The sequence below is a fragment of the Euphorbia lathyris genome, chromosome 2 (assembly GCF_963576675.1).
Source record: "Euphorbia lathyris chromosome 2, ddEupLath1.1, whole genome shotgun sequence".
NCBI lineage: Eukaryota > Viridiplantae > Streptophyta > Magnoliopsida > Malpighiales > Euphorbiaceae > Euphorbia > Euphorbia lathyris.
In genome coordinates, this window is record NC_088911.1 from 57,291,650 (window position 1) to 57,319,024 (window position 27,375).

The 27,375-nt window shown below is 40.7% G+C and overlaps 1 non-coding gene across 1 annotated transcript; it reads left to right on the forward strand.

The window, feature by feature from the left end:
* Positions 1 to 20,812: 20,812 nt before the first annotated feature.
* On the forward strand, positions 20,813 to 20,919 carry LOC136221028 (small nucleolar RNA R71). The gene has a single exon (XR_010684820.1). It is a non-coding gene; the product is annotated as a small nucleolar RNA R71 (small nucleolar RNA).
* Positions 20,920 to 27,375: the final 6,456 nt, after the last annotated feature.

The following is a 27,375-nucleotide window of genomic DNA, read 5'->3' on the forward strand; positions in this document are numbered from 1 at the left end:
GTTCAATCATGCTTCCCTTTTGTGTTTCTTCGAGAAACTCTTTCTCTAAGAAGGTTGCGTGCTTGGATACTATTACTTTCTGATCATCTGGATGATAGAAGTAATACCCTATGGTTTCCCTGGGATATCCAATGAAGAAACATTTATCAGATTTAGAATCTAGTTTGTCGGACGCAATGCGTTTGACATACGCTGAACAACCCCATACTCGCATAAACGAGAACACGGGTTTCCTACCAATGAACAATTCATATGGTGTGGAACTAGCGGATTTAGTTGGTACTCGGTTTAGGGTGAAGAGGGCAGTTTCTAAGGCATAGCCCCAGAACGTCTTTGGAAGTAAGGCCATGCTCATCATGGATCGTATCATATCTAATAGGGTACGGTTTCTCCTCTCGGATACACCATTGTGTTGTGGTGTATAGGGAGGTGTCCATTGTGAGCATATCCCACATTCAGTTAGATAATTCAGAAAATCATCAGAAAGATATTCGCCACCTCGATCAGATCGAAGCGTCTTTATTTTCTTTCCTAATTGATTTTCCACTTCATTCTTGAAGCATTTGAACTTGTCAAAGGCTTCTGATTTGTGCCTCATCAAGTAGATATAGCCATATCGAGTATGGTCATCTATGAAGCTAATGAAGTATCTGAATCCTCCTCTTGCTTGGACTGACATAGGACCGCATACATCTGAATGAATGAGTCCTAGAGTGTCTGATACACGCTCACCTTTATTGCTAAAGGGTGTCTTTGTCATTTTACCTTTTAAACATGATTCACATGTTTCCAATGATTCAGAATCGATTAGATCTATAAGCCCATCTGAATGTAGCTTTAGCATGCGTCTCTTGTTTATATGGCCTAAACGACAATGCCACAAGTAAGTTGAATTATCTAGCTTATGTCTTTTGGTATCAATTGCAAAAGCAGGAATTTTGTTATCTAACACATAAATCCCATTTTGTGAAATTCCAGAAAAATAAAAGATCGAATCTTTATAAATATTGCAACTCTTGTCTTTTATTGAAATATGAAAAACCGTCGTCAACAAGACGGCTAATAGAAATAATGTTACGAGACATCTCAGGAACGTATAAACAATTCCTTAATTATATTACAAGCCCAGAGGGCAAAGGTAAAACATAATCTCCAATTGCGAGGGCAGCAACTCTTGCTCCATTTCCAACTCGCAAGTTTATGCTTCCTTTCTTTAGTTTCTTAGTCTGATTTAGTTCCTGCATATTTGTACAAATATGAGATCCACATCCGGTATCAAGTACCCAAGATTCAGACAGTGAAACTGTATTTATTTCAATATAAAACATACCAGATGTAGAAGCACCGCCTTTTCCCTTCTTGAGGGTGGCTAGATACTCCTTGCAGTTTCTCTTCCAATGCCCGTCTTTACCACAGAAGTGGCATTCTCCTTTGGGCTTCTTCACTTCCTTTTCCTTGGACACAACTTTCTTACCTTTCTTGGGATGTTTAGGATTGGGAAAATTCCCTTTCCTTTTCTTCGATCCCTCAATTACAAGAGCCGGTATGGTTTTGTCTTTCTTCATATTGGGCTCAACTGACTTGAGCATGTTTGCAAGCTCTTCAAGAGAGGTTTGCAAGTCATTCATCTGATAGTTCATAATGAACTGTGAATAACTTTCTGGGAGGGATTGAAGAATTAAGTCAACACTTAATTCGTTATCCATCGCAAATCCAATACTAGAAAGTTTGGTAATGTAGCCAATCATCTTGACACAATGTGTCATGACTGATGTGCCCTCTTGCATCCTGCAACGATATAACAGCTTGGATATCTCATAGCGTTCGCACCTGGTTTGTTTCCCAAACAATTCCTTTAGGTGCATGATGATGGAATATGCATTCATTTCCTCATGTTGCCTTTGTAATTCCGATGTCATCGATGCAAGTATGATGCATCCGACATGATCGTCATCAACCTTGTGCTTCTGATAAGCATCAATTTCCTCGATGGGAGAATCATCTTCAGGGACAGGGGGTATCGATGTATCAAGTACATACCCAATTTTCTCGAACTTCAAAACAATTTTGAGGTTACGAAACCAGTCGGTGAAGTTTGAACCATTCAATTTGTTATCGGTAAGAATGTTTTGCAGATTGGTTTTAGTCATGATTTTAAGAGTGTGTGTTTAAACAAAACCTGAGGGTGAGAAAAAGTAAACGCATGTCATTCATTTGCTTTAAAGTATAACAATCTAAAATTATAGGCCTTTTAATTTATTTCAGATTGCTCCCACTATTTTGCCAAATTAATAGCCCTCCATATTAATTAGAAGAATTTCACAAATCCTTTAGTGAGCTAGGATCCTAACTCCTGAGATTTCGCCTTGAGTTTGCTCAACAAGCTAGTCTCATTTGTTAGGTAGATTCATGTAATCAATCACACCTCGAATGTGACTCCTAGGTTATTGGGTTACTAACCACATTAGTAACTAATATGTTATTCACATTAATCCCAACCATATTGCCCATTAGTTTATGACAACATGAGTTTGCTCATCCAATTATCATAATCTAATTTAAGTATTACCCCATATTCATGAAAGAATAACTTTCGATAATTCAGGTGTTACCATAAGACCCCGAGCTTGAGTTTGCTCAACAACCCAAAGGCCCCCAGTACTGCCGGCTGAATTATAATATTAGGGAGGGGCAACCGATTTTAATAACTTGCTTATTTACTTAACTTTTTAACGAGGGATTTTATTTAAGTCTCATAATCTAACTTAGTCTTGATTTGCTTTAGCATACATCAGACATACATACATTCACATACATTGGCGTTATGGACATATCATCTAAATTATTCCGTCGAGCCAGAGACGGAATAAAAGGCCAAACCTAAAGAAATACTAACTATTACATATTTCTCTTTAGGTCCTCCGTCTTCTCCATGGCGCCTTGAAATTACATATTAATTTCTATACTACTATAAGAAAACTTCAATTGAATTGAAGGGAATCAGATGAGAGGAGAAATTACAATAGATAGTAGAAAGGCAGGACGCGCAGGCCCTATTTCAAAAATACCAAAAGACTAAAAGAGGGTCCAAATATGTCCATAACTCCAAACATGCACAGACTCAATTAAATAAATTTAATTGGTTGATTACATAACCGGCTTATGTAATATTTAGGTTAATCACATTAACTCGTCAAATTAACTTTCATCCAATTTTACTTCTAATCGTTTTGTATCTTTATATTAGTCCTTAGATTAATATAACCATATAAAACGTCGATTATGCACGTCCCAATTATTTTGATTTCAATTCATTTAACACTTTGATTTACAACTTGGTAAAAACAAACTTTTAAACGAATTTTCATTCGATAATCAAAACAGAAAACTATTAATTTCCGAAACATATATACATATATATATATATATAAAAATTATATTCAAGCCGATTTTAACAATTAAAATCAAGTGGGATTCGGGCCGGGGCCCGAAACTGGGCTGCTACCGCAAGGCAGCAGCCCCGCGACAACGGCTGGTCGCGCCGTGAGGCGCGACCCGAGCCGCTGTCGTATTTATTATTATTTTTTTTATAATATATATATATATATATCAGATTTTAAAACGGTTTTAAAAACGATTTTCAGAAATAGGAAAAACTACAATAGATTTCCGTTTTATCATTTAGAATTAATAAAACTAATTTTATTAACCTAACTATAAAACTAATAGATTTTGTTATAATGATTATCAACCGAAATAATTAGGAACATACGCATAATCAATTTTAATTAACAATTAACTAAAATTTATTTATCTTTAGAATTAATTAATCAAACAATTTGTTTAATTAATCCTAACCATAAATATTTATTCAATCCTATTGAAAAACTTCTAAATTTTCATATAAGAAATAACGGATTTAACGATGGCTCTGATACCACTGAAGGAAATTAAGGCTAAGGTATAGCAGCGGAAATATAAAATTTTAGCCTACTTCATTTTAACCATAGGATCCGTTAATCGTTATTTCATATAAAGAGGGATAAGAAGGAATACCTTTCGATGAACAATCTACCGTTGTTAAAGAAGCGCCCATAAATCTTCTCCGAGATTCCAACCACAAAGTATAACACGGTGAGGTTAAGATGGAATCAACCCTTATGAGATGTAACCAAATTAGATTGCCTCTAATTAACCAACACAAGATCAAAGAGAAAAAGAGATGGATGAGATTAATCAATTAACAGAAGCCGTATGAATTCTTGTCCACGAACTAGGGGATGCGAATTCACTCTCTCTTACTTAATGTAGGTTTCGAAAATCACAATAAGGGGATGGGATTAGCTTGGTCGAAATTCACATAAGGAGGGGGTATATATAGTCGCTTGTATCTAAACCCTAGTTAGATAGGAATAGGTTACTTAATAGGAATTCCATTCGGAATAGGATTCCTAATTATTATCTTATAATATATCAAATACATTTAGGATAATAATAAATAACCTAATTGGATAATAATAGGAGTATATTAATCTAATTAAAACTCATAAGTTAATTATCTCTTAATTAATTTAATTCACAAACCTAATCAAATTAGGATTAATGGAATTAAAATAATTCCTTATTTACTATATATAAATTTCGGCCCCCTCTATATAAATGGGCCTTACTGGGCTCAATTGGGCTTCCATCTATTAATCATGTCCATCTCTCTTTTGGTTCCAAGTCTTATGTGTGATCCATTAGGTTCTTACTACTTCTGGCCGTATGCAACTATTAAATTAATTTCTTCAAGAATTATATTTAATCCTTGCATAGCGGAATGATGTACTGAGTATGTTATAGGCAAGTCTGTAATCATTCCCCCAGAGTCCGTTAAGAAGACAGGTTGATTCTGTCGTTAACCCTTCCGTATTAGTTACAGTATAATTTGATCCTTTATCAACTATATCCTTGAACTGAATCTTATGACTATGGGTGATGTCAAGTCACATATAGCAAGACGTTCGTTTTACTTGTACAGGCCGAGTCAACTCAAATAGATAGGTTAAGTGAAATCTGTATTTCTACTCTTAAGCTATCACCTTGCAAGGATTTAGAGTCGATTCTTCCACAAGCGATCCTTGGATATATCTCCCATTAATCGGGAGTGTCCCATTAATCGGGAGTGATAAATGCTCAATCCCATGTATAACTATCCTGACATTACTTCCTGTGACACCCAACCTTTGCAGTTCACACCCCAGAGTCATCTCTGTTAAGGATCGTGGGACCACAGGATCAAAGTCTCACATTCAGTAATTCAGGATGACCAATTAACATTCCTTTGAGTCTGAGGATTATTTATACCTATTAATACCAATGAGATGAATAGGTGACAAGGACGAATCTACCCATCCTGTTATCTCAAATCGGATCCCCAAGCCTAATGAACGACGTTTCATCGGATCTATGTAACTGTCCAGATATCTATATATATGAAGCTTGTGAGATCAGCTTTCTGTCGGACAGAAGACATTATTACATACAAGTCTCAACAGTGATATATCAATCCTAAACATATCACTTGACTTGGGGTGGTTTTAAGTTTATTAGTTTATTATAAAGTTTTGTCTCACTTCATGCTTGTATGAACACTTTATAATCACTTTAAACAAACTTACGGATTTCCTTTTATTAGACTTTATATAGTGCTTAAAAGGGATTGCCTTTATATAGTTATAAAACATATATCTCATTAAAACAAATGATATAAAGAACAATTCATTTACATTAAGTTTGTATCCTGCAACAATTGACTATAGGATACCAAACCCCAACACATGAGGCTCTGCACCCGCTGATCAAGTTTGATTCTTTTTAAGGTGTCCCAGCAAACAGTCCTCACAGGCCCGAATTCTAGTTGCGCAAGTTCCTTATAGTATTTCTGCGTGGCCGCATCCTTGAACTGAGCAAGCTTTTTCACCAATTTTTCGTCCGGAACTAAAGCAACTGATCCTGCCCCCGTCATTTTTCCCTTAGCTTTTTCTTTCTTCGATGAGCCCTCGATTTTTACTTGCTTACTAGAGCCACGAGTTCTCATGCTGTGCTGAAGTTTAAATAGGGTTTCCCAATGGTAAAGAGCACAGAGCATGTGGTGACTAGTGAAAAGAAATATATGAAAAAGAAAACAAATCGAGTAAGGGACCGTAATGAGGTAGGTCTCCTTAAGTAGGGAGAGATGGAACGGTCTGTTGCCAACCCGTCTTTATGAGGGCGGTCCAAAGGACGCCACCTGGACAAATTGGCAAAAGGCGCGTACCTTGGAATAGACCCCTGGGTAACGAACGGTCACGTTTCAATTTTTGAATTTACTACTCCCCTATTCGTTCGATTGCATCGAGAAAAAGAGAGCAAACGACATAAGAGCCTAGTGACATAGGATTAGACGTTTTTACTTTTCAGGCTTTTATTTCGCCGCCCAACTTCCAATGATAGCCCTGTTTGATGGGTAAATCAACTCCCTATTTGAACAAGTAAAATCGTAAAACTTGACCCTTATGAAAAGGTGTAAGTTTTACAACTGTGCTTATTCCGGAAATACTCATTATGGAACACTGCTCGACACAAAACGGATCTAAACTACTTAACAAAATTTGAAATTGAAACTAATTTAAATGCAATGTTACTTGTGCTACAATTGGTGTTTGTAGCGAACACCCTGTTTGTGCTTCTACTGGCTTGGGGGATCCTGGAAGTGAACTGTATCGATCTTCCTTGTGTGATCGTTCTCTAAATAAAGTTTCAATCTTTTCCCATTCACCTTAAAAGGTTCCTGACCCTCCTTGCCAATTTCAACTACACCATGACCAAACACCTTGTGTACTAGATAAGGTCTTGTCCATCTTGATTTCAGCTTCCCAGGAAACAACCTGAGTCTCGAATTGTACAAGAGAACTCTTTGACCTTCGTGGAACGTCTTTATCTAGATTTTTCTATCATGCCACACCTTTGTTTTATCCTTGTAATTTACGACATTTTCATACGAGAACAGCCTGAACTCTTCCATGTCACAGAGTTGAAGTTTTCACTGATCTCCAACAGCATGTTGCTCAACATTTAAAAATGTTAATGCCCAAAAAGCCCTGTGTTCCATTTCAACCGGCAAGTGACAAGACTTTCCATATAACAATCTAAACGGAGACATTCTGATTGGTGTTTTATAGGCCGTCCTATATGCCCAAAGCGCATCGTCAAGCTTGTTTGCCCAGTCTCTCCTAGAACTGCCAACAGTTTTTTCTAAAATTCTTTTGATTTCACGATTGGAAATCTCCACCTGTCCACTTGTTTGTGGATGGTAAGGTGTGGCAATTCTGTGAGAGACTCCAAGCTTGCCCATCAGCTTCTCAAATTTGGCATTGTAAAAGTGGGTTCCTTGATCACTAATGATCGCTCGTGGGACACTGAATCGGGCAAACAGCCTTTTCAGGAATTTTACAACCACACGGGCATCATTGGTGGGACTAGCTATTGCGTCAACCCACTTGCTCATATAATCTACAGCCACTAAGATATATTTATGCCCAAAATATGTAGGGAATGGACCCATAAAATCTATTCCCCATATATCAAAAATTTCACAAACAACTATGTTGTTGAGGGGCATGGCATTTCTAGCTGAGATATTGCCTGTTCGTTGGCACTCATTATAAGTGCGAACGAACAGATTGGCATCTTTAAAAAGTGTTGGCCAGAAAAAACTTGATTGAAGAACCTTGGCTGCAGTTCTGCTAGCATTATGGGATCCTCCAGCTTCTCGGTCATGATAATGGCTTAGAACAGCATGTCCCTCCTCTTGAGATATACATCTTCGAATAATTTGGTCGGCACATTGATGCGCCTCACGGCGTTCATACCGCGAGACTCACTAAGGGATAAGTGTACCCCGTCGTTATCAAGTAATAAATTTCTGGTTAAGTCCAGGTTATCGTCCACAGGATTTATTTCTGCAAGTATCGAGTTACTTGGTTGCAGGTGTTATCTAGGTTTAGGGGGTTTTGAGTTGGTTTTTCTAAGTTAATCTACTCCTAGGTTGAATTATACTATTCCTAGCTAAGTTATCTGATTCTAACTAAGTTATTCTACGCCTAATTAAGTTACTCTACCCCTAATTAAGTTAAACTACTCCTAAGTGATCTTTTACCAATGCAATTATCCGAAGGAACATGAAGGGATACGATGATAATGAAAATAGATTGTTTAGGCAATTGAATTAAAACCTAAGTCACTTGTGTCCGAGGCGATTAACCCGACCTATCCTCCTAAAGTCCCTAGTTCATGATTCCCTTGTAAGGCCGAAACTAGCTCTAAGGCTCAGCAATTTGGGCTTAATCTTCTATAGGGTCATCAATCCTATAGGCACTGACTAGGTCAGATTCAGCTCGCAATATGTGCCAACTTGATTTTGGGATTATCGAATGAGTTAAACTAATCAGACAAAGCGTAAGACAAAGATTAAAGCATTAAAACAATTGAATGAACAAGAACTATAATATATATCAAAGATGAAAGTATTGTCACGAAGTTACAATAGCCTAGGATTGATAACATGTATCAGAGGCTAGACAGAATATAAAATAAGAAAAATCCCTTTCAGGGAACCTGTCTACCAATGCAGGCGTCTTCCTAGGACTTAAGGATGGAGCTTGAGCAATCCTCGGTGAACGGAGCTTCGGAGGTGTCTTCAATGGAGGTTTGAAGGATATGGAGGAGGTGGAGAGGATTTCTCAAGATGAAAAGCTAAGAAAATTACAAAGATAAAAGATACCTAATTTACATTGGAAAAATCCTATTTATAGACGCGGCTCGGCCCCTTTTCTTGACCTATTTCATGTCCTTATGCAGGTAGGAAGTCGTGGGGTCCATCGTGGCGTCGTGGGGGCGGAATTGGTCTTTTTGACCAATTCCTGCAGGCCTGCTCGCCGAGCAGGCACAGCTTGCTCGGCGAGCTGTCTTGCCCGATACGCCTCCGCGTGTTTGCTGAACGCCAATCAACGTGTTCTTCACCCGAATTTATCCATGTGCATGCACAAAACTCCAGATAACATTAGTCCAAAGGCTAAATTGACCCGCCAATCGCTTATTTGAGCAAATGCTTCGTTTGGTGCGACTTTTGACGGATCAATTAGCTTCAAAAGATAACGAAATTATTATATGCATGCCAATTTGGCCGTATTTGCCTAAATTGATCATAAAATGAGCCTAAACAGCGAAAAGTAAATAAAACATTTCCAATTTCTAACTAACTCACACAAAAGCATTTAAATGCGAGAATTGCTCGCTTATTAACTAAATAACACTAAAACCCGTCCTAAAACCGTACCCAAAGATAGGGGTTTTTGACCCCTATCAAACCTCCTCGCATTTAAAACTTTACTTGTCCCCAAGTAAACTAAAAAAACTAAACCCGTAATCACAAACAAGCTAGAAAACCTCCCGGTTTGACTAGGTGTTTGACATAATTTCGAGCATCTGTAATCACATGCATTCGGAAATACAAAGTAGAGACACGATATCCAAAAGCCGCATTTCAATTATCATAGGTCATATATTTTAAGCAAAAGGACACATGTTCAATTAAACGGGCTTGAGGGGATCGCCAAGTAAAACACCTCACCATAGGTAGTTCACTCATTTCACACAATTTTGGTGGCTAAAGTGTTTACTCTCGGCTTATGTTCTTGCTTAGGATTACGTTGATTTTGCACATTCATCCGAGTTCCTCTACTATGCTATATGACTCCGATGATATCAAAAACAGCCTCGAATTGGGGTTGTAATGTGGTTAGAGGGTTAAAGGTATAACAAGGATTAATAGTTCTAGCGCTATAAAAACGAAGTTCAAATGGCTTTAGCAAATATGAAGTGATTGAGCTTTTTATTCATCCATTATTCTCTTTTTGGGATGTTTTCTTGAGACGTTTTGATTTAAAGAACTGGGGAATGAAGTTCTCCCCTTTTAGTTCGTCTCTTTTCTTTTCTTTTCTTTTTCTGTTTTTCTGTTTTTCTCTTTTTTTTTTCTTTGGATAGTGATGCTCATTCACTTCTTAGCCTTTTGGCTTGCTACTATAATGCCATAAACAAAGAAAAAGCGCTAGAAGAAAACAAAGGCTCAATTTGAGCTTTGCAAAAACTTTGGGTTAAGTAGCAAACCAAGTGATGGTTTGCAAAAATAGGTTAGAACAAAAAAAATCTATAAACTACAAAAATATAGGCTCAAAGGGGCTTCCTAGAGTGGATGAAAAAGAGAAAATAAGGTAAAGAAAAGGGTTAATTCTAATGAGGCTGATTTCATCGTTTATCATCTCAAATCATTGCATGTAGGTTCAACACAGTATTAGGTGCAAAATCTGTAATCTTCCACAAGTCAAAGCATTCACACAAAAATGTCAAGAAAAAGAGCTTTTTGATGTTCGCTCTTAGGCTCAAATTCAACTCACAATTCTTTGGGTTTCAATTTTGTGTTTACTAGTTCTCCCCAAACTCAAGTTTAACATCACATGCCTTCAATTCTTAAGTTATCTACCTAAGTAATGATTTTGACATTTCTTCAAAAGTAGGGTCTAAATGCAAACTTTAACTCATGCTTTTATAGATACAAGGATTGTGTCCTACACCTAAACTAGTTGTCATGCAATCTTAGATTCGGTTCTCAGCCCTCAAAGACAAATAACGAAGTTTAGATTCGAAGGAGGTTCACGGTTTTAGGTCCTAAACATGCAAAACATAAATAAAACCCGAAAAACGCAAAACTAAACTAGACACGACGCAACAAAAAATTTTAAAAATTATACAATTTTTTTGTAAGTTTGTCTACCCCTCCTCCTCACACTAAAAATATGCAATAAGTTCCAACATTGCATCACAAATCATAAAGAGCAAGTGTAAAGAGTTAGGGTGGAGAAGACAACTTACTGATCATCTTGAAGACGGAGGATTTGGACACCCGAAGTGTCTTTACCGAGATAAAGTTTGAGTTGATGTCCATTTACTTTCTGGGTGGTTCCATCATTCAACATAATCTCAACCATACCGGAGGGATGTGCGCCAAGAACTGAGAATGGTCCATACCATCTACTCTTGAGCTTGTCAGGGAAGAATCTCAATCGGGAGTTATAAAGCAGTACTTGGTCGCCTTTTTGGAAGGTTTTCCGCTGTACTTTTTTATCGTGCACCCTCTTGGTTCGTTCTTTGTACAGCTTGGCATTCTCGTAAGAGTTATATCGGAGCTCATCCAGTTCATGTAGTTGTGTTAACCGTAGGTCACCTGAAAGTTTAGGGTCAAAGTTTAGAAATTTCAGCGCCCAATAAGCTTTGTGCTCTAATTCAACAGGCAAATGACAAGATTTCCCGAAAACTAAACGGTAGGGGGACATTCCTATGGGAGTCTTGAATGCTGTCCGGTATGCCCAAAGAGCATCGTCCAGTTTAAGACTCCAATCTTTTCTAGCATTCCCCACCGTTTTCTCAAGAATACGTTTTAGCTCTCTGTTTGACACTTCTACCTGACCACTCGTCTGAGGATGGTAAGGTGTCGCGACCCTATGGGCTACGCCATACTTTTGGAGCAACGTGTCAAACTGTTTATTGCAAAAATGGGATCCCCCATCGCTAATGATAGTCCGGGGTGTTCCAAATCTAGCAAAGATATTCTTTCTCAGGAATTTTAGCACTACTCGAGCATCGTTTGTGGGTAGGGCTTCGGCCTCTACCCATTTAGAGACATAATCAACCGCGACAAGAATGTATTGGTTGGTGTGTGACATAGGGAAAGGTCCCATAAAGTCTATGCCCCAAACATCGAATAGCTCACAGACGAGTATGCCTTGTTGAAGCATCTCATTCCTCCTAGAGATATTCCCTACTCTCTGACATGCATCACAGTATTTAATATAACTATTGACATCACTATGCATTTGTGGCCACCAAAGCCCACTTTGGAGGATCTTTGCCACTGTCCTATCTGGCCCAAAGTGGCCGCCTGGTTCCCTAGAGTGGCACATGTTAATCACTGACTCTACCTCCTCCTCATGTATACATCTCCTAATCATGCCATCGGTACAGAATCGAAATAAATAAGGTTCTTCCCAAAAATATTGTTTGCTTTCAAACAAAAACTTACGTCTTTTGTTCGCATCTAAATCAAGAGGAAGAATGTTACCGACTTTGTAGTTCGCGATGTCTGCAAACCAGGGGAGAGTTTTTACCGAATATAACGTTTCATCCGGGAATACCTCTTTGATTGCCTCATGCTCTAAGGATTACCGATCTGACTCTAACCTGGATAGGTGGTCCGCTATCACGTTTTCCACCCCTTTCTTATCTCTGATCTCGATGTCAAATTCTTAGAGTAGTAAGATCCAACGGATCAGCCTAGGTTTTGCATCCTGCTTGCTCATCAGATATCTCAAGGCTGCATGGTCAGTAAAAACAATTACCTTAGACAGCACCAAATAAGATCTAAATTTGTCAAAGGCAAAAACTACGGCTAGCAATTCCTTTTCAGTTATTGAATAATTCTGTTGTGCATCATTTAAGGTCTTGCTTGCATAGAAGATTGGGCGAAAAAGTTTATCTACCCTCTGCCCAAGACAGGCTCCTACAGCCAGATCACTGGCATCGCACATTAACTCAAAGGGAAGGGACCAATCCGGGCTTACCATAATAGGTGCTTTGATTAATTTCTTTTTCAGTAATTTAAATGCAGACATACATTCTTCATTGAAATTAAAATCAACATCTTTCAGTAATAATTGAATGAGGGGTTTAGTGATTTTTGAAAAGTCTTTTATGAACCGTCTATAAAACCCCGCATGTCCTAAAAAGCTCCTAACTAATTTTACATTGGTAGGGGGTGGCAGTTTTTCAATTACCTCAATTTTTGCCGGATCGACCTCGATCCCCTTTCCCGACAGCTTGTGTCCTAATACTATACAATTTTGGACCATAAACTGGCATTTTTCCCAATTGAGTGCCAAGTTTTTGTCTTCACAACGTTCTAAGACTCGGTCCAAGTTTTCAAGAAATTGGTCGAAAGTAGGTCCCACAACATTAAAATCATCCATGAAAATTTCTAGGAACTCCTCGACCATGTCAGAAAACATAGCCATCATACAACGTTGGAATGTGGCAGGGGCATTACATAATCCGAAAGGCATCCGCCTATATGCGAAAGTCCCATAGGGACAAGTGAATGTGGTTTTCTCTTGGTCCAAAGGGTCCACAGGAATTTGCATATAGCCGGACAGCCCATCTAAAGTATAGAAAAATTCGTGCCCTGCCAACCGTTCCAACATTTGATCAATAAATGGTAAAGGGAAGTGGTCTTTACGGGTGGCCTCGTTTAATTTCCTATAATCTATGCATACACGCCAACCCGTAACCTTTCTAGTTGGGATTAATTCCCCTTTTTCATTTTCCATTACCGTTGTCCCCCTTTTTTTGGGCACGCATTGAACCGGGCTTACCAATTGGCTATCAAAAATCGGAAAGATGATACCTGCATCGAGGAGTTTTATAACCTCGGCTTTTACCACCTCTTTCATGTTAGGGTTGAGCCGTCGTTGAGGTTGGGCAGATGGCTTAATCTCTTCCTCAAGAAAAATCCTATGCGTGCAGATTTTGGGGTCGATGCCTTTGATGTCGTGGATTGACCATCCAAAGGCCCCTTTATGTTGCATCAGCACCTCCACCAATTTTTCTTCCTGTTCAACTGTCAACAAAGAAGAAATAATAACGGGTAAATCTGTGGGAGGTTGAAGAAAAACATATTTCAGATTGTTGGGCAAGGGCTTAAGCTCCAATTCTGGAGGTTCCTCTAACGAGGTTTTGGGTTTAGGTTTGATCTCACGATCAAGATCCTCTTTTCTACCCTTGACCCAATAACATTTTTCAGGTGGGAGGTCTTCAAATGGTTCATTCGTGTTTTCACATTCCTCACCACCTAGACCGAGTTCTAAAGAGGTATTTCTCATGTTAAGGTCAACTTCCTCAATACATTCATCTATTAGTGCATCTACAAAGTTACAACGTTTGGAGCGTTCTTGAGGAAATTTTATAGACTCGTAAACGTTAAATGTTACCTCTTCGTCCTGCACCCTTAAGACCAATTTACCTCCATGGACGTCTATCAGTGTCCTACCGGTTGCAAGGAATGGTCTCCCAAGAAGAATGGGGACGGAGTCATCTTCTTCCATGTCGAGGACCACAAAATCGACCGGGAAGATCAATTTGTCCACCTTCACCAATACATCTTCAACTATGCCTCTAGGCCGTGCGATCGACCTATCCGCTAGCTGCAGTGTCATATTTGTTGGTTTAGGCTCTCCGAGTCCCAATTTCCTGAAAATTGATAAAGGCATAAGATTAATACTTGCTCCTAAATCGCATAATGCCCTATCTATGTGCATGTTGCCTATCCTACACGGGATGGTAAAGCTCCCTTGATCTTTAAGTTTGGGGGGCAATTTATGGGTGATTATGGCCGAGCATTGCTCTGTTAAGGCCACTATCTCGTTTTCCCCAAACTTTTTCTTCTTCGACAATATGTCTTTAAGAAATTTTGCATAGTTCGGCATTTCCTCTAGTGCTTCCATTAATGGAATATTGATTTCTAATCTACTAAGGATTTCCGAAAACCGAGCGAAGTTGGCCTTTTTCTGTTTCTGAGGAAATGACAGTTTTGGTGCATAAGGCCTAACTACTTTTTCTACAGCTATTTCAGGAGCTGGAGTTTCAGATACGGGACCGGGGTTGCTTACCACTTCCGGTTCCCTACTTACCTGCGGTGACGGTTGTGTTTGCGATGGAGGTGCCATGAGTGTGTCCACTTCCTTGCCGCTCCTCAGGGCGATGGCTTGAATCGTCTCTGCTTATGAGAAGAAAGCCTCTTGGCATTCCCTTTCTTCTTGTCTGATTGCGGCAAGCTAGTTGCTCAGGGTCCTACATGCCTCCTCGTTGGCTACCAGTCGGACGGATATCTCTCGTAAGAGGGTCATTATTCCTTCTGAACGTTCCGTTTGCCTGCCATAGAAATCAGAGTCAGAATGGGGGTATGGAAGGGTATCCATGGGTGCCATGTAGGGCACCGGTGGATATCGTGTATGCTCCTGATCGTAATAGTTGTAAGTTGGGGATTCAGAATTATACCTTTGATGATTACCCAAGTAACTTACATTCTCACCTCTAGGTATGTAGTAATTGACGTGGCATACCTCACCGGGGTGATTCTGGCCACATCTCTCGCAAATTGGTGTCCTTGGTTGGCTATCACGGCTGTATGAAGCCATAAGAAAATCCATTTTTGTGTTGAGATCGTTCATGGACGGATTTGAAGCTCTGTTGTCCATAATTGCTGGAAGAACGATTTTATAAGTACAAGTAATGTTACAGAGTTGAAGTAATAGTATATCAACAAGTATTTGTATATGTAAGTGTATGTATAAACAATGATATGAACAAGTATAAGTATAAACAAGTATAGTTGTTATTGACAAGTATAAATGATATTAACAAGTATAGGTATAAATAAGTATAGTTGATATTAACAAAGATATTCACAATGAATGCCTAAACTAACAAATCGACCTTTGGTTCGATATTGCAGAAGAAATAAATCCCCGGCAACGGCGCCAAAAACTTGATGCGCCTCACGGCGTTCGTACCGCGAGACTCACTAAGGGATAAGTGTACCCCATCGTTATCAAGTAATAAATTTCTGGTTAAATCCAGGTTATCGTCCACAGGATTTATTTCTGCAAGTATCGAGTTACTTGGTTTCAGGTGTTATCTAGGCTTAGGGGGTTTTGAGTTGGTTTTTCTAAGTTAATCTACTCTTAGGTTGAATTATACTATTCCTAGCTAAGTTATCTGATTCTAACTAAGTTATTCTACGCTTAATTAAGTTACTCTACCCCTAATTAAGTTAAACTACTCCTAAGTGATCTTTTACCAATGCAATTATCCGAAGGAACATGAAGGGATACGATGATAATGAAAATAGATTGTTTAGGCAATTGAATTAAAACCTAAGTCACTTGTGTCCGAGGCGATTAACCCGACCTATCCTCCTAAAGTCCCTAGTTCGTGATTCCCTTGTAAGGCCGAAACTAGCTCTAAGGCTCAGCAATTTGGGCTTAATCTTCTATAGGGTCGTCAATCCTATAGGCACTGACTAGGTCAGATTCAGCTCGCAATATGTGCCAACTTGATTTTGGGATTATCGAATGAGTTAAACCAATCAGACAAAGCGTAAGACAAAGATTAAAGCATTAAAACAATTGAATGAACAAGAACTATAATATATATCAAAGATGAAAGTATTGTCACGAAGTTACAATGAGCCTAGGATTGATAACATGTATCAGAGGCTAGACAGAATATAAAAGAAGAAAAATCCCTTTCAGGGAACCTGTCTACCAATGCAGGCATCTTCCTAGGACTTAAGGATGGAGCTTGAGCAATCCTCGGTGAACGGAGCTTCGGAGGTGTCTTCAATGGAGGTTTGAAGGATATGGAGGAGGTGGAGAGGATTTCTCAAGATGAAAAGCTAAGAAAATTACAAAGATAAAAGATACCTAATTTACATTGGAAAAATCCTATTTATAGACGCGGCTCGGCCCCTTTTCTTGACCTATTTCATGTCCTTATGCAGGTAGGAAGTCGTGGGGTCCATCGTGGCGTCGTGGGGGCGGAATTGGTCTTTTTGACCAATTCCCGCAGGCCTGCTCGCCGAGCAGGGCGAGCTGCTCGTCGCGAGCAGGCATTGCCTGCTCGGTGAGCAGGCCTCTGCCGGCCTGCTCGGCGAGCAGGCACAGCTTGCTCGGCGAGCTGTCTTGCCCGATACGCCTCCACGTGTTTGCTGAACGCCAATCAACGTGTTCTTCGCCCAAATTTATCCCTGCGCATGCACAAAACTCCAGATAACATTAGTCCAAAGGCTAAATTGACCCGCCAATCGCTTATTTGAGCAAACGCTTCGTTTGGTGCGACTTTTGACGGATCAATTAGCTTCAAAAGATAACGGAATTATTATATGCATGCCAATTTGGCCGTATTTGCCTAAATTGATCATAAAATGAGCCTAAACAGCGAAAAGTAAATAAAACATTTCCAATTTCTAACTAACTCACACAAAAGCATTTAAATGCGAGAATTGCTCGCTTATTAACTAAATAACACTAAAACCCGTCCTAAAACCGTACCCAAAGATAGGGGTTTTCGACCCCTATCACGCATAACCTGAAAAGATAGGGGTCCTCCCAGAAATAATATTTAACTTCAGCATAGAACTTCCTCCTTTGATTAGTGGACAGGTTGTGAGGCTTAAGTGAACTGGCGAGATAATTAGCAATATCGGCAAACCGTGGTGCAGGCTGTGCAGCGTATAGACGCTTGTCTGGAAATCTTTCCAAAATCTCTGGTTGTTCCTAGCTGCTTTGGTGAGAAATTCTTGACAAATTATCAGCCGCGACATTTTCCGTTCCCTTTTTATCCCTAATTTCGAGATCAAATTCTTGAAGCAATAATAACCAGCGGATTAACCTAGGCTTAGCATCCTTTTTCGCGAACAAGTAGCGTAGCGCAGCATGGTCTATGTGCACAACAACTTTGGATAGCACCAAGTAGGGTCGAAATTTGTCGAAGGCATACACAACTGCAAGAAACTCCTTCTCTGTAGTGGTGTAGTTCTGTTGGGCCTCGTTTAATGTTTTGCTTGCATAATAGATAGGTCGAAATTTCTTCTCAACCCTCTGCCCCAGAACAGCTCCCACACAAGTATTGCTTGCGTCACACATTATCTCAAACGGCTGTTCCCAGTCGGGTCCTGCCAGTATAGGCGAGTTGATCAGCTTGCTCTTTAATAGTTCGAACGCCTTTAAACAGCTTGCATTAAAAGAAAATTTTGGTTCCTTATGAAGTAATGCTGACAAGGGTAGCGCAATCTTTGAAAAATCTTTGATAAACCTGCGGTAAAACCCTGCGTGCCCCAGAAAACTTCGCACATCTTTTACATTGGCCGGAACAGCCAGGTTTTCTATCACTTCCACCTTCGCTTTGTCCACTTCCATCCCTTTTTCTGAAATTTTATGCCCGAGAACAACTCCACCTGTAACCATGAAGTGGCATTTCTCCCAATTCAAAACCAAGTGGGTCTCCTTACATCGCACAAGCACGGCTTCGAGGTTGTTTAAACAGCTCTCAAAAGAGTTTCCATAAACAGAGAAGTTGTCCATGAATATTTCTACGGTCCGCTCCACCATATCATGAAAAATGGACATCATACATCTTTGGAAAGTGGCTGGAGCGTTGCACAGTCCGAACGGCATTCGTCTGTAGGCATAGGTCCCATAAGGACACGTGAACGTTGTCTTCTCTTGATCCTCACTGTGAATTACGATCTGGTTGTATCCTGAATAACCGTCAAGAAAACAATAGAAGGCATATCCCGCTAACCGCTCCAACATCTGATCAATGAAGGGCAAAGGGAAGTGATCCTTCCTTGTGGCTTCGTTGAGCTTTCTGTAATCAACACAAACTCGCCATCCTGTTATTGTTCTCGTCGGCACCAACTCGTCTTTCTCATTAAGGACTACGGTTGTTCCTCCCTTCTTTGGTACAACGTGAACATGGCTAGTCCAGACACTATCAGAGATTGGGTAAATAATGTCGGCATCAAGAATCTTGATCACCTCTTTTCGCATAACCTCCTTAATGTGGGGATTCAGTATGCATTGCGGCTGGACAGATGGCTTGTGCTCCTTCTCCATCAAGATTCTGTGGACACAGACTGCCAGACTGATACCTTTGATATCATCAATTTTCCATGCGATTGCATCCTTGTTTCTTCGCAAAACTTCCATGAGTTGCGCTTTCTGATCAGGAGTTAACTTTGAGGATATAATAACTGGACTCCCGCTGGGTGGTTCCAGGAAGGCATACTCGAGGTGTGCAGGTAATGGTTTCAATTCTGGTTTAGACACTGGCACAGTTGGTATCTTCGGTGGTTCTTGATGAGTAGGAACAGTAGGATCGAATGGAGGTGTCGGTAAGTTGGATTCAATGGAACAGCCTGTTCCTTCACATAAGTTCACTTCTTCTCCCAATAGAGTCTCCAGAGTGTCATGTTCCTACAAAGTAGAAAGACTTTGAAACTCATCCAAGAAACAACATGTGTCATCATTATTGTTTGCACGTCTCATTGCCTCGTTCATTTTGAAAATGACTTCCTCCCCATTAATCCTCAAGAATAATTGTCCCTCTCCTACGTCTATCAATGCTCTACCCGTGGCTAAAAATGGTCTACCTAGGATAATTGGAACATGCAAGTCTTCATCAATGTCCATTATAATGAAATCAACAAGCAATATGAATTTTCCTACTTTGACTAGCACATCTTCCATAACTCCCCTAGGATAGCATACTGAACGATCAGCCAAATGAATTGACATACGAGTAGGTTGGGGTTCTCCTAATCCAAGTTTAGCATATACAGAATAAGGCATTAGGTTTATGCTAGCTCCTAGGTCGCATAGTGCATTTTCAATATTTAGCTTTCCAATTGAGCAAGGAATAGAAAAACTCCCTGTATCTTTTAGCTTTTTAGGTAGCTGCTACTTGTTTTGGAGCATTGACGAACAATCTCTATTGAGTTGGATCATGGAAATGTTTTCTAGCTTCTTTTTGTTTGACAGGATATCTTTGAGGAACTTTGCGTATGTCGGCATTTGTGCCAGCACTTCTACGAAAGGAATGTTAATGTGCAACTTCCTTAAGGTGTCCAACACCTTAGAATTCTGTTCTTCCAGCTTTTTGTTGATCAACTGTGTTGGATATGGCACATGTGGAACATACGGCGGAGGTGGCTTATACATTCTTTCGCTTTCCCCCTGATCCTGCTTACTAGTAATGGTTGTCTTCCTGGTTTCTTCTTCACTGGGAACAGCTTGTTCCTGCTCCCCTTCAGCTTCTTGCGCATTCAGCAATTTCATCAGCAGAAATAATGGGTTGGGTTTGCTTACCAGATCTCAGAGTTATCGCCATGACATCGCCCTTTGGATTCGGCTCTGTGTTGCTTGGCATTATTCCCTTCCCTTTTGACGTAGATGCAGCTAATTGATGGACTTGTGTTTCTAGATTTTTAATTGAAGCTTGTGTCTGTTTCATGAACTGCATCATCATCGTCTTCATATCTGGCTCTATATCTTCCTTTGGTGGAACAGGTTGTTTGTAATGATGCTGAGGTTGTCTCTGGTAATGTCCTCCTTGCTGTTGTTGATATCTCAGTTGTTCCTGCTGGTTCGGCTGGCCTGTCCATCCAAAATTCGGATGGTTTCTTGTGGCAGGGTTATATGTGTTAGAGTACGGGTTAGGCGGGTTCCTTTGGTTGTACCCTGCATAGTCGCATTCTGCCTGTGCACCCTTCCCTTGCTTGACTCCTGGGCAGTTTATGTTGAAATGTAGCCCTCCACAAAAATCACAAATGTCATTGAATGGTGGTTCGTTGTGAATTGAAGACACATTTATCTTGCCGAGCTGTCTAGCAAGTTGTTCTACCTGGCTTGTCAATTTTGACATAACATCTTCATTTCCCGCTCTTTTTCCTTCACTTCTGGCGGAGTGCCAGTTGTAACTTGTGCTTACTACCCTCTCAATAAGGTCGTATAAGACCTGAGGTTCCAAATCTTCGGGATTTCCATTGGCAATAGATTTGATCTGGATCTTATAGATGTTGGTTACCCCATTGTAAAAGTTTTGCATCTGCATCCACATAGGAATGCCATGATTGGGTACTCTTCTTAGTAGTTCCTTGTACCTTTCCCATGCTTCGGCTAGTGATTCATCTTATTCTTGCACAAAATGGGAAACCTCGTTTCTGAGCTTAATGGCTTGTCGTGGTGGGAAATATTTCATTAAGAATGCACCAGCCATTTCTTCCCAAGTGGTGATCGTTCCTGGTTGCAAGCAGTTTAACCAAGTCTTCGCTTTGTCCCTTAGGGAAAAAGGAAACAGCTTCAGTCTGATTACGTCGTCAGAAACGCCCCTGTTTGATCTGAACGTGTTGCACAGCGTGATGAATTCGAGAATATGGCCATTTGGATCTTCCGATTGGTATCCGTTGAATTGTACTGCGGCTTGTAACATTTGTATCATCGATGCTTTTACTTCGAACATGTTGTTCCCTTCGTTTGGCAGCACGATACATGATGAATGTCCTTTTGTGGTTGGCCTTGAATAATCTCTGATTCACATGACAGGAGGGTTGTTATTCTCCCCTTCTTCTTCTTGGTTTGGTTGAACTGGTTGTTCGGGTGGTACCCTTCCAGCCATTCTTCTCTCTCTTTATCGTTCTCTTTGTCGTGCACGTCGAGCTCCCGCACTGTTTCGTCTACACGTTCTCTCTAATTCGAGATCGATAGGAAAAATAGGAGGTCCAGCTCTGCGCATAAACTGATAAAGATTCCTTCTAGCTGCACTATTTAGCAAACAGATTAAAAACACCTTGTTTCACAGAAAAGTTCGTATAAACTTTGTTGCTTTCAATCCCCGGCAATGGCGCCAAAAACTTGTTGTCCTCAGAATAGACTCTAGCAAGTGCACTAGATACAAGTAATAAAATGATAAGTCCAGTATCGTATCCACAGGGATTGAGGATCAAAGTTCACAAGAAATACTTTGTAGAACAGGGTGTGTGGTGTGTGTCAATTCTTTAATTTGAGAGGTGTTGTTCAAACATAAACAAGATCAAATCTTAAGTTGATTTCAAAGAGTACTTAATGATAAAAAGGCAGAATAGGTCAAGCACAGCAGAACAGGTTACTTTCAGTCTCTAAACACCCTATTTATTCATGAATGACGTAAAGTGAAGTCAAGGTCTCTGCTTTAATGCTCACTTAAGTCAACTCTCGTGTGTTCTTAAGATTCTAAGAGGTACTACAACTTTAAGCGTCCCTAAAGTTGGTTCTTTCTTGCATTACGATCGAAACAACATTTCTATTTAAGAAAACCCTTGATACAACCTCCTGACATCTCTGTTTCGGGGTTGAATGCTTGATAAATAGTTCCGTGAAGATGAAAGCAGTTTCCTATCATGCATCTAACACTAACGTACATGCCTTAAGCAATGGAGTTAAAGGTTTATCAAGCACAACATAATATATCACCATTCATTCATAAATAAGATAATAGAAGACTTACGTAACCGGCCCTAACTGGCCAAACCCATTCAAAATGACTACTCACTCATAGAGAAGAGTGAATAGCCACCATTAATTCCACAGACCTCCTTTGGAGGCATCATCGTCCTAAGAGAGCTTCGACTCTCTTCAAAAGTTCTCCTAAAACTGATTGTCTTCAAAAGTAAAAAAGGTGGTATTTTCCTTCCCTCGACTACATCTATATAAAGGAAGAAAAACGAACCATGCACCAAAATATTACAAAATAAGATTGTTTTTCCTACAGCTACTAACTAAGGAATGATTAATTTAAGTTGACCCTTCAACACTCAAGGGGTGATCCATCTTTTCATCATGTTGCTTTCCTGCCTCCCTGCGTACTCTGCACCTGCAACTGCTGCCACGCCGCACCTGTCACTTGTCTAATCGCTATCCTTCATCGGGTACACAGCGAAAATCCGCTGGATCAAAGGGCGCTCAACTCCTTACGGTTTATTGCAAAACAGGCTGTGTTATCGCACATTTTGACTTGATTAATACAATCTGCATAAAACACTTATAAGTCCATATATTTCGGAATATTTTGCCTGAAATGCACAGAAAATGTTATTAAAATGCTGTTTAATTATAGCCATATTCATGCCCAACAATAACACCTAGAACTACTGAATTTCTTGATCGTCGGAGTATATGCATGGACCATTCCCCGCACAGAGACGATATTCAAAGGATCCAAAGCAGCGAGGAGCTTACCGGGCCACTGTAATTCAATACTCAATTATTTGGTGCGGTGAATGTGGATTACGAGTGACCTTCAGATCACCAGGAAGAATGCAGACACCAACTGAGTCCACCCCGATGGAGGAACCTGAGATCGGAGCAGCAAGCTCCATAACCCATGAGCTCCGAACTGCGCCTACGCATCCCATTTCCACTAAAAACCTGGGCCCTCTCTTGGAAGAAGTTGACCCGGCTAAAGAAGAGGCATACAGCACATCATAGCTTCTCAGTGCAATTCGTGGTTTTCAAACCACCCAGGCTGTTCATATGGCGGCCCAAATGAAACTTATTGAACAACAGAGAAGCTTGCAGGAGGAGAACGCTAAAATCTGGCAGTACCTTAAGGTGGTCGCAGAACTGCGACGAGCTGAAATGGTCACCGGCGAACCCGACGCCCCAGTCACCTCGGTTAGGGGCCCCTCGGGAGGTCTATTAGCTCCGCCAGCTGGGAGGGCACCTGGCCCCGAGCAATCGATGATCGCCAGCAGCGAGGAGCTCCTGGAGCTGAAGATTCAACGTTTCCTCAATAAACGGGCCCTCGGAGGAGTCATGGGAGGCAGCATCACATCCAGCAAAACCCCGCTGGTGCAAAGGATCATTGAGACCAGATTCCCACGAGACTCAAAAGCGCCTCGCTTGGCACAGTACATAGGAACCGAGGATCCCAATGACCACGCCGCCTCATTCATGAGCACAATCAACCTTTATTCCAAGGATGAAGATATTATGTGCAAAGTCTTTCCCACAATGCTCTCCGCGAGCGCGCAAAAATGGTACCGGGGCCTCGCGTCGGAGTCCATCGACTCTTTTGATCTCCTGAAAGACATTTTATTCTCGAGATTCGTCGCGGCCGCAAAGGAAAGAAAGATTAGCTCCGACCTCAACGACCTCAAGCAGCGACCCTCAGAGCCGCTGTGCAACTTCCTCTCCAGGTTTCACCACATGGCCTCTCAGGTCAATGTACTCAACTTAGAAGTGGCGCATGACGCCCTGGCAAAAAGCACAACTTGCGAGCCCCTCAAGCAGAAGTGCTTCAGGAAGATGCCTCGATCATTCGAAGAACTGATGACCATGGCACAAACCTTCATCCGGTACGATGATTACGACCGACCTGCAGGCTACGAAGAGTCAGAGAAGGACAAGGCTAGAGGAGATTCGTGCATAGAGGAGAAGGGTAAGGTGACCGGAGACGCCCGCGACTCCGGGCGAGTGTTAGGCATGAAATTGACTAAGTTTAACTTGATATTTTTAAGGGATTTGGGTGTTATTTATGCTATATTGCAAAGAATGACGACTGATTAGTGTCTTTATGCAGATTAGTAAAGATAAATGCTAAACTCGCTGGAAACAGATTGTTTCGCGACGACCAAAAGGAGTGGAGCCTTTCTTAAGTCCAGCAGTCAAATGCCGGATTATCCAATGACGGACAGCGACAGGTCAGAGGTGGCAGAGGCAGAGACAAAGCAGCAGGTGGAGAAGTGTAGAGGCGGCATTACCTAAAGAAGCATGATGACATGAAGTATCAACCCCTTGAGTGTTCAAGGGTCAAACGATCTTTAATCATTTCAGTTATTTTGTCTTAGTTTTTAGTTGACTTATTTTCTGGAAAGGTACGAAGGTTGTACCATTTTTGCCCCTGTCTTTCTCCTTTAAGTAGGCGTAGCAAAGGAAAGATAGGGAGTTCGGAACTTTTAGTAATTTTAGAAGTAGAATAGTTGTCTGTAGAAAGAAAGAAGGAGAGCTCTAATGGAGTCTCTTAACGTTTCAAGAACTACCGATTACTCACTGCTCAATATGAGTGAGTAGTCTATTTTGAATGGGCACGGCCAGGCCGAGCCGGTAATGTAAGTTTTTACATTGTTTTTAATGAATATTTAGTATTTCGCCAATGTTGTGATTGATGAGGATTTAACTTTCGTGCCTCAGCATTTATGCATGTGTTAGATGGATGATAGGACACTGCTTACATCTTCACTGATATCTCTATTAATCTCCCAACCTTGAAGCTGACCAGTTAGATGGTTGTGTCAAGGGTTTTCTTAATCAGAAATGCAGTTTTATTCTTAATGCAAGAAAGAATGTATCTTTAGGACGCTAAAGGTTCTAGTAATTCTTAGGAGCTTGAGAACACACGAAAGTTGACTCAAGCTCACGTCAAAACTGATACTTTGGCTTCATTGGAATGTTGTAAGGCTTAGCACAACCTGTTCGGCAGTGTCGAGCCTGTTCTACTTTCTAAATCATTACCAAGTTGTCTTATTTCTTACTGCATCAGCCCTCTTACATCTTACAAAACCAACATCACACAATCAAATTAAAAAGGAGAAAACTTGTTTGACACACACGCTGTTTAGCAACAATTTCTGATATACATTTGAATCTCAATCCCTGTGGAGACGATACTTAACTTATCACTTTATTACTTGTATCTAGTGCACTTGCTAGAGTCTCATTTGAGGACAACAAGTTTTTGGCGTCGTTGCCGGGGATTGAAAGCAACAAAATTTATCTGAAATTTCTGTGAAACAGGGTGTTTTTAATCCATTTGCTAAGACGTGCAGGAAACAAAGAAGTTCTTAACCTGTTTATGCGTAGAACTGGACCTCCTGTTTTTCCTATCGATCTCGAGTTAGAAAGAACGTGTAGACGAAACAGAGCGGGAGCTCGACGTGCTAGACAGAGAGAAAGACAACGAGAGAGAAGAATGGCTGGAAGGGTACCACCCGAACAACCAGTTCAACCAAACCAAGAAGAAGAAGGAGAGAATAACAACCCTCCTGTTATGCGAATCAGAGATTATTCGAGGCCAACCACAGAGGGACATTCATCATGTATCGTGTTACCCAACGAGGGGAACAACATGTTCGAAGTGAAGGGGTCCATGATACAGATGATCCAGGCCTCCGTACAATTTAATGGGTTTCAATCTAAAGATCCAAATGGGCATATTCAAGAATTCATCACGTTATGCAACACATTCAGATCGAACAGAGGTGTTTCTGACGATGTGATCAGATTGAAGCTGTTTCCTTTTTCCCTGAGGGATAAAGCAAAGAACTGGCTAAGAAATTTACAGCCAGGAACAATCACAAGTTGGGAAGAGATGGCGCGAGCTTTTCTGATGAAATATTTCCCACCCCGACAAGCCATAAAGCTGAGAAATGAAGTGTCTCAGTTCATACAAGAAGAGGATGAGTCGCTGGCAGAAGCCTGGGAGAGATATAAAGAGTTGTTGAGAAGGGTGCCAAATCATGGTATCCCTATGTGGATGCAAGTGCAAAATTTCTACAATGGTGTGACCAACATTTACAAAATTCAAATCGAATCCATTGCTAACGGTAATCCAGAAGATCTTGAGCCGCAGGCTTTGTATGACCTTATTGAGAAGGTAGTCAGCACAAGTTACAACTGGCACTCAGCCAGAAGTGAAGGGAAGAAGATGGGAAATGATGATGTTGTGTCGAAACTAACAAGTCAGGTAGAACAGCTTGCTCGACAGCTGGGAAAGATAAACGTGTCTTCGATACACAATGAACCACCATTCAATGACATTTGTGATTTTGCGGAGGAGCTCATTTCAACATAAATTGTCCCGGAGTTAAGCCAGGAAAGGGCACACAGGCTGAATGTGACTACACAGGGTATAATCAAAGGAACCAGCCTAACCGTTATTCTAACACGTACAACTCTGAAACCAAGAACCATCAAAATTTTGGATGGACAGGCCAACCAGACCAGCTGGGACAACCACGGTATCAAAACCAGCCAAGGTATCAACAACAGCAAGGAGGACAGTACCAACGACAACCTCAGCAGCAATACAAGCAACATGTGCCATAAAAGGAAGATGTTGAACCAGATATGAAAACAATGATGATGCAGTTCATGAAACAGACACAGGCGTCGATCAAGAATCTAGAGACACAAGTTCACCAGATAGCTGTATCCACGTCAAAAGGAAAGGGAATAATGCCAAGCAACACAGAGCCAAATCCTAAAGGCGACATCATGGCAATCACCCTAAGGTCTGGTAAGGAAACTCAACAAATTGTTTTGACTGATAAGTATGTTGAGTGTGCAGGAACGTCCAAGGAAGCTGAAGGGGAGCAGGAACAGGCTGTTCCCAGTAATAAAGAAACAAGGAAGGCAAACTACACAAGTAAGCCAGACCAAGAGGAGGGTGAAAGAATGTATAAACCACCCCCGCCGTATGATCCACCTGTGCCGTATCCAACGCGTCTAATCAACAAAAAGCTGGAAGAGCAGAATTCAAAAGTGTTGGATACCTTAAGGAAGTTACACATCAACATTCCTTTCGTGGAAGCACTGGCACAGATGCCGATATACGCCAAATTCCTCAAAGACATCCTGTCGAACAAAAAGA